This window comes from Amborella trichopoda, chromosome 2 (genome assembly GCF_054954075.1).
Source record: "Amborella trichopoda isolate Santa Cruz 75 chromosome 2, AtrichopodaSantaCruz75HAP2 v2.0, whole genome shotgun sequence".
Taxonomy (NCBI): Eukaryota; Viridiplantae; Streptophyta; class Magnoliopsida; order Amborellales; family Amborellaceae; genus Amborella; species Amborella trichopoda.
The window spans coordinates 8,810,081-8,819,058 of record NC_142337.1 but is presented as its reverse complement, the minus strand read 5'-3'; the positions used below and the strand labels follow the sequence as shown (position 1 = coordinate 8,819,058).

The following is an 8,978-nucleotide window of genomic DNA, read 5'->3' as shown; positions in this document are numbered from 1 at the left end:
AGGTATGAAAATGGATTTTAATATAATACTAAAAAAATTTTACAACAAAATTATATGTTATGATAAAATTTTAAGGTGCGCCTTAATTGGATTGTTTAAGGTTGCAACCTTATAGAAACCGCACCCATTTAAAAATGATTCAACAAATCACATCCAAATGAAATTGAAAATTAATGAAAAATGGATTTTAAATAATCAATTTGTGTACAGTGGTATTTTTTTAAAAAAATAAAAAAATGTAAAAATAAGTATTAATGTTCAAAATAAGCTATAAATCTTTGCTATAATTATAAAAAACATTAAAATATATCTTACAAGTAAAATTTCTTATTTTATTAGGATTTTATATATATATATATATATTTTTTTTTTTTTTTTTTGAAAAAAACCTTGCCAACCATTAAAACCGGTTGAAACAAGAACCAGTCAGTGGCGGGTTCCGATCTAACCAGGCGGCTACAGGTTAGACTGCCCGATTTTTCCTTCAATGTTCGAAATCCTATCTAGCCATTATCAACACTTATGATTTTTGGATTTGAGATTGATAGGTTGCTAATCTTGATCACCACAATTGTAAATTTGAAAAGAAAAATAGAAGTCAAATATAAAAATAATTTTTTTAAAATTTGCGAAAGAGGTATAAAGCAACTCGGACCTTTAATTTAAAAAGGAAAAAGTTTATATAAGGATGCAACCCTATAATATAGAACTATAGATGCACCTCAAAAATCCATTAGAAAAGGTAGTTTAAATGTTGAAAAACCTTTTGATTGATCATCTCGACATCGAGATGTATGACCATGAAAAATAAAAAGATTTGAAGTCTAAAAAATAGTGCATTTTACAACATATTATCTTTATCGTCCATTTTTAAGATTTTCATATATTTATAGATATACTTGATTTTAACTATTTTTAAAATTTAAAATTTTATAATTAGATATAAAAATAAATTTTGAGATAATCCTAAAAACATTTTACATAAAAATTATATACCGTGATAAAATTTGAAGGATGCATCCGTATGCAATTGCACCGATTTAAAAATAGTTGAAACTAACTGTTCAAATATTTTATTCATAAAATTTTTATTTTTAAATTTAATTAGTTTTTCGTATTCATGATCGCATGTTAGAGATAACATCTTCTTAAAAATTGGATCAAAAAATCCATCTCCAATAAAAAAAAAAAAAAAATCACCCCTATGGGATGATTGTTTGAGTATGCTCCCTCAAGAGCACGAAATCCTTTGGCTTTCTTGTAATTTACGCCGAAGACAGAAACCTCACCCACCCTCCTATTCAACGTCCAAACTCCATGCGTTATCCACAAGGCAAAATGAGGCGGAAATCACCACCACCAAGACCTGCTGCAACTCTCCCCTCCCTCACTCTCATCCTCTTCTCTCTCCTCACCACCACCACCACCACCACCACCACCAGTTCTCTCTCGACAATCACCTCTTCTCTGTCTACCAACGCCTCAAGCCAGCAGCTACAATTTCTGAAATGCCTCTTTCTCACATCTCCCACCCCAATCCCCACCACCAACCCACTGCTCACCCCTTCTCTCTCCTCCCCCTACCAACCCATCTTCGTCCTTCACCCCAATACCTTCGACCACGTCGAGGCCACAGTGAAATGCGCCAAAGCACACCATCTCCAAATCCGAACCCGGAGCGGTGGTCATGACTACGCGAACCTGTCATCGGTTTCTCTCTCTGTCAAGCCCTTCTTAGTCCTGGACCTAGCCAACCTCCGAGCCATCACCGTCGCTCACGATCGCACCAACCTAGCCATGTGGGTTCAGGCTGGTGCAACACTGGGTGAGCTCTATCATGCAATCTTGACGCACGCCCCGAACCATGCCTTCCCTGCAGGGCTATGCCCAACTGTTGGCGTTGGCGGACACATTAGTGGCGGTGGTTTTGGCCTCTTGGTTCGCAAGTTCGGGCTCGCAGCCGACAATGTTCTGGATGCCCTAATTGTTGATTCGAAAGGGAGAATTCTCAGCAGAGAAACCATGGGTGAGGATCTCTTTTGGGCCATAAGAGGAGGAGGAGCTGCGAGCTTTTGCATTGTGCTCTCATGGAAGCTAATGATACACCCTGTACCTGAAATTGTAACCATTTTCAATATCCACAAAACCCATGATGAGAGAGCCATTGCACTCATTCACAAATGGAACCTCATAGCCTACAAGCTCCCTCGAAACCTCTTCATTAGAGTACTCCTGCAACGCTTGCCTGCGAAAAAGGGCGGGACTGCCATTACAACAACATTCCAGTCTCTTTACTTGGGAAATTATAGCAAGCTTAAGGGTGCCATGAACCAGTGGTTCCCTGAATTAAGGTTTTCTCAGTCGGATGCCATGGAGATGAGCTGGAGACAAGCTGTGCTGTTCTTTTCAGGCTACAAGAACGCGACCTCCATTGATGTGCTTCTGGATCGAGTAAACAAGGATCATCTGGGCTTTAAGGCGAAGTCTGATTATTTGACGAGACCGATGCCAAAGAGAGGATTACAGGGGCTATGGGAATGGATGGAGAAAGAGGAGAAACCATTCGTTATCATCGATCCTTATGGCGGAAAAGTGGCGGAAATTGCAGAAGACGAGACGCCATTTCCACACAGAGCAGGGAGCTTGTATAACATACAGTACATTCTAAAATGGGAAGGTGAAGGCGCGGAAGAGAAGAAGAAGCATGAAGAGTGGATATGGGGTTTGTATAACCACATGGAGAGATATGTTTCGAAGAAGCCAAGGGCTGCCTATTTGAATTACAGGGACCTTGATTTGGGCATTAATGGCCGTTTTGGGGGATATGAGGAGGCTAGGGTTTGGGGTGAGAAGTATTTTAAGGGGAATTTCAGGAGGTTGGCAATGGTGAAGGCAGAGGTGGACAGTGGGGATTTCTTTTGGAACGAGCAGAGCATCCCGCCTCTAAGACCTTGAGCAACCTCCTCCTTACACAAGAAAACTCTTTATAAAAAATATTTTATCTAGACCCTCTATTTTTTAATATTTTTAAGTATTTTGCTACCTAGTTTCTCGAGCTTAAAGTTTTTGTAATTGGGGGTAAAAAAAACTTCCTAAAACTGCATCATTTTGCCCAGTTTGGCTAAAAATGCCCCAAATTCATGTGTCAACGTTTGGAATCTTAAACAAACAAGACATTTTGATTTTTTTTCTACCTCAAATAAGATGTACCATTTGTCAAATATAGTGCTTGTTTTAGGTACCAAACCCGAAATAAGAGATTTTAATTAAAAATATATGTTCTCGATTAGTATTTTCGTTTGGCTTGGGCAACTTATGAAAAGACTTAAATATCTCTACGGGATTCTAGACCCAGTTAAAGATCTTTGGGGATGGTTGGCTTCATGTAGATCAAAATCCGAGATTTAGCTCGAATCCTAAGTTTCATATTTCTTGGAAATTCTAATCCTTGGTTCTAAGTAGATGATGTTTGAAAGCTTATGGATAGAAATTAGGTTTTATGTTTCTATTGTTCGGCTCGCCTATTTCGAAAACCTTGGTATTGCTGAGTTCCTCTGTTTTTTAACTTGTAAAAGGGTAGACTATTTTTCTTCTTTTATAGATTCATTTATATTTAGAAAAAGTTTATATAATGTTGCAACTTTAAATTGTAGAAGAAAGGTAGACTCAAAATCATGAAAAAAATATGTTATTTTGATGGTGAAAAATCCTCGAATTGTTTACGTTGACCTCGATATGTACTGATGTGAAAGAAAAAAAGATTTTAAAGTATAAAAAATTGATACGTCTTATAATATATTATCTAGACTGTTTATTTTTAAGATTTTTAAGTATTTGTAGATCTGCTCGATATGTATTGTTTTTTTAGTTTCAAATTTCATAATTAGATATGAAGTAGTTTTTAAAGTCATCATTGAAATTCTTAGCCTTAAGATTCCATCATTCAATGAGCTTTGGAGATGCGCCGTAATTGCATTGTTTAAGGTTGTGACCTTATTAAAAAACCACACCTTTTGTATTTAGGGTGCGGTTTGTGAGGCTCTAAACAGTCAAAATAGAGCCCACCTTCAGATAGCATCGAGATATATGGTTTCAATATTGGAAATCCTTGACTAGCCTTAAAATATATTTTCATCTTTAATTATAAAATTTAATACATCAAATATATTGTAGATCGAGCAAATCTAGGAAAACTTGAATAACTTAAAAATTGATGGTCCAAAAATGCTTTACAAAATGCATTATTTCCAAAACTTGAAATCTATTTTTTTTTAAAGTCCATGCATGCATCTTGATGTCGAGATGATCAATGAGACGATATTTGAGCATCAAAACAACCTCTTCTAGTGAAATTTTTGAGGTAGGCTCTAATTTGATTGTTTAGAGCCTAGGCTCTATATATACTTTTCCCTTATAATTTATATCCGTATAGTGGTTGAGGGTAGTTCTTATTTAATTATTTATTATTCATTTAAATCACTATCATATGATATTAATTTTCTTTAGGCAATGATCTTGTGTATTTTGAATACACAGAGTCTTGCGGTGATTGTAGTTCCTAGCCCTTCGAGTTAAAAACCCAAAATCAATAATGAACTAACCTTTTACTGGTTAAATCCCTCATCAGGTACCCTATGTTATTTTAAGGTTTGCCCAAGGTTTAAAAGATGAATAAGTGACCTGGATCGGCCGGTTTTGGCGTAAAAAAAAACATAGGTGGGGTACCTCTTTTTATTTTTAAAAAAGTTATACATAACTTCCAAAAAAAAAAAAAAAAAAATATTGACCGTTTAGATCGGTTTATTTTGATAAATGACTTCCAAAAACAGGTGGGGTGCCTCTCTTCTTTTTTAAAAAAATAAAATTACACGACTTCCAAAAAAAAGAAAAAGGTTTCCATTTAGATTAGATAGAAACAGTCATCACGACCAACATGTTCAAAAAGAGAATCGTTTGGATTCCAATATATTGAGGAATCAAAATAGAGTGAACGATTTCTAATCCAAATCGAATGATACCAATAAAAAACGTGACATTTGCCCTTGTTCCTTCCCAAAAAGCCATTTTTTGTGTGATAGCCCCCGAGCTTCTAAACCATTTAGCTCTATTGGTTGGATCGAAGTTCGTTTTCTACCTAAATTTCGTTTACATGAGGTTAAGATTTGATCCCCAATTCTACCGCTTCAAATCGGAAGCTTGTGAATTTCATGTTGGAAAGGGTGAAGCTAGGCAAAATAAAGGAGGTGAAAACAAGGATGTTTCAATCTCTTTTATTTTAAGTGCAATATATTGCTTTCTCACTGTAATATTTGCTTTTTGCCGATAAAAATCAGTATGCATCTAAGTTACAACCATGCAAGAAATCGGTGTGCATCTAAGTTACAACCATGCAAATTTGTCTTCAAGGATCTAGGGAATTATCTTATCAATACAAATACACAACTATTGTAAGATCTAAAACGCAATAATTGCCTTCTATAGAGCAAAAGTTCTCCCAACTTTGAAAACTCGAATGGCTTCGGTGTATCAAAACAGGAAAAAACACATCCATATATAAATCGAGATAAAAGTACCCTAATCTCAACTGTCAGTGCAGCGCAGTTCCTCTTCGAGCTCCAAAAGTAACCGTCATCGAAGCCTCCTCAAGTTTTAGAAGACCAAATGTCACATATTCTCTACGCGTTTTCACTGGTAGAGCACAAGTACTTGAGCGTGCTTCCTTGGAGCTCCACATTTCATCAAAGGGCACAAAATACAGGGATTACCGGGATGCACCAATCCACTAGAACCATCTTGTCGGACACAATTCACCAATCACACCACTCTACCGGAGCATGACTCTTCACCGGAGGGGGCATTCTACGAGAACATAAAATCCACTTGAACCAAAACGCTAAATGAACCAGACATGCACAAATGCTCAGACAAGGGACACCTCATGCACCAATATAAACGTGCGAAGTTAGAAGTGCAAAGCGCATCATAAAGTGCCATCGCATGTACGTATACTTTGCATAGGCCTTCTCCATCTACACAAATGAACTATTTTCCACATCTGCAATGTGGGATAAATAACCAACACTTCTCCCTATACATATAAAACAAAATACCGTTTCCAAAGCTTTGCACTTTCTAAAACACTTTGAAACAAACGGGTTATTATTGTGAAACAACTTGAAACTCTTCTGAAAAACTCTCTAACAGGACACCGGTGGCAAGATAAATCGGACAAATCTTTGACCAAATGCCGTAAAAACTAGTGGAAATTCTGTTTAACGTGTTTTGAACAAACCCTCAAATTATAAATTCGTCAACCATTACACATTTCAAGGTTCTCAAAGTTAGGGTCCAATGTCCTTTCCAACAGTAAAGCTGTCACTACCAGTGTTTGAATGATCGACTTGGGCCGAGTACTTGGCCCATGGTGGCGTCCAAGTATCCCAAGCCGAGTTGGGCTGAGTTCCGGAGTTCTGGCCAAGCCAAAAAGTGCTAAAAAAAATACAAAAAAAATAAACATATGTTTAAGGTAAAATTAAACAAAATACATCTTAATGAGGTTCAAAACATAGATTTTGAAATTTTCAATTTGTGAAGGGGGTATTTTTAAAAATATCCTAAAAAAAAGGGAACTATAAAAATAAGTATTCGTGGACAAAACTCTTTTCAATATTTGACAAATTGATAGAAAACATAAATAAGTAAAAAAGGAAATAAATTTCTTATTTTTTTTATTTTTTTTTAAATTTTGTTGATTTTTTTTTAAGATCCCAAATTGGACACTCAACTTAGGGATACTCAGGCCCTGGCTAGACCGAGTTGTGTGGGCGAGTTCGACCTGGCTTGTCCAAGTGATGAAGCACTGGCCAGCACCAAACTTTATGGGAATTTAATCTAAAGCCTCCCAAACTCAGCCTCAAAATTTGAGGTCACTTAACTATCCTATGACCCAATTTTGTAAATGGAAAAGATCAAGATTACTATTCCGATGTTGGCACCGTACAGGACCCCCAGTGAACAATAAAATCAAAGTGACCTTTAGGCAGATGGTAGGGGATTTCTATCCCTGAGGAGTTTACGGCTAAGATTTGGCGCGGGCAATTTTGCATAGAGCCAAAATTCGGAGCCCCAAAGTCTCGACACGTACTTATTTTTTCCTAAACAAAAAATCAACCGAAACCTGACTTAGTAGAGATTACGGGTTTTGTCAAATTACGGGACACTGAAACTAGACCTCTTGACCTACTTCCAATGGTCTGCCAACCTTGTTAGCTAAAAATTCACCAAAATTAACATTTTTTACTAATTTACCTAACATATATCGCCATGAGGCACAAAAAAAGAAAAAGAAATGACTTGATTGGTTAAGTCGGGCCCAAAGGCTTGGCACCCATAGTGGGGCCTAGATCAGACCGGTGAGTTTTGTGATCCAAAGTTCTCCAACTTAGAGAGACCTAGGAAGTAGTTCAGCTTGAATTTGAGGTTCTGAGCTTGAGTGGTTTTTGTGGGTTAAGGTCTAGGGTTTCCCATACCATAAGTTAAATATCCATAGGTTGAAAGAAGCATATAAACAGATGGCTTCTTTAGGGGCTTTAAGGGGGGTCTAGAGAAGGTCTGAAATTTTTGGTTTTAGGGCTTAAGGTTAAGGTTGAGGTTAATGGCCTACATTCTCAAAGGAGTGTCTCTTCGGTCCAAATTCTGACCTTGGGCTAGCTAGAAACGCGCACCTTTATAGGAAAATGAATTTGTAACAGTTAGAGATGAACATCAGCTCCATCCAGGCAATCAAATTATCAATGATGAGCTACTCATCGTCAGTGACATGCTCTACATCATTGATTAACAGGGGAGGGAGGGAGGGGGGGGGGGGAGGCCCTATTAGATATGGGTTCAAGAAGGTTTAAACAACCTTAGAAAATAGTTGGGAAAAAGCTTTGACGATGATAATGAAAGAAAATAAAAGGAAAAAAAAAAAGATAGAAGATATGGGTTCAAGAAGGTTTAAACAACCTTAGAAAATAGTTGGGAAAAAGCTTTGACGATGATGATGAAAGAAAATAAAAAGAAAATAAAAAAGATAGAAGATATGGGTTCAAGAAGGTTTAAACAACCTTAGAAAATAGTTGGGAAAAAGCTTTGACGATGATAATGAAAGAAAATAAAAGGAAAAAAAAAAAGATAGAAGCCTACTTAGTGTACAGAGTTGAGGCATGAGTCAAATTGATCGCTGCGAGGTAACCATTCTTATGGTCTTGCAGAGTTCTTGAGCCAGAGATGCCCATTGGCCGAGTTCCAATAGAGTACATGAAGCCTTGGAGGCAGGTGATGTCTATGGTGCCCTAGGGTCCTTTCCAAGGCACTCAATAGACCAGGTTATGGTGATTTCGGGTTGCTCTGGGTATCGAGAAGCAGGATCGAGTTTCCTAGAGTTGCAAAAAGTTGCAGTGTCTCGGATGGTTAGTGGTTCGGAGGCCTAGGGTTCCTAGGGTTTGAAGGGCAAAATGGTAAAAGGGAACAAACTAGGGCTTGCGAACAACTTCATGGATTTTAATCCCTAAAATGAGAGAAAAAAGTTTAACTAACAGAGCTTAGGGACTGTTACTACCCTCCACCATCCACCAAGTGGCAGTTTAATCTGAGCCATCGATCGTTGAGCAATTCATGTATCATCGCACACAACGAGTCGAGTCAAGCTATGTAGCGGTTATGGACAAAATATGGCACATTTCGGGCAATTTCTGGGCACAACAGTGTGCAACATATTTATATGGTGCTGCTAAACAATGTTCCAGTGAAAATTTGGGCAAAAGGGACGCGGTTAACATGTGTCAAGCCTGCACATGTAGAAATACGGGCTTAACAATAAACATATTTTTGATATATAATAGGATCTTAATTTTTAGAGAATATATAATTTTACATGGAGATCATGAATATAAATAAATAAATAAATTTTATAAACTATAAATAATAATTATATT

General features: G+C 37.0%; 1 non-coding gene across 1 annotated transcript; it reads left to right on the top strand.

The window, feature by feature from the left end:
* Positions 1-1,090: 1,090 nt before the first annotated feature.
* LOC18443276 (monolignol oxidoreductase AtBBE-like 13) lies at positions 1,091-3,691 on the top strand. Its single transcript, XR_016049063.1, has one exon. It is a non-coding gene; the product is annotated as a monolignol oxidoreductase AtBBE-like 13 (transcript).
* Positions 3,692-8,978: the final 5,287 nt, after the last annotated feature.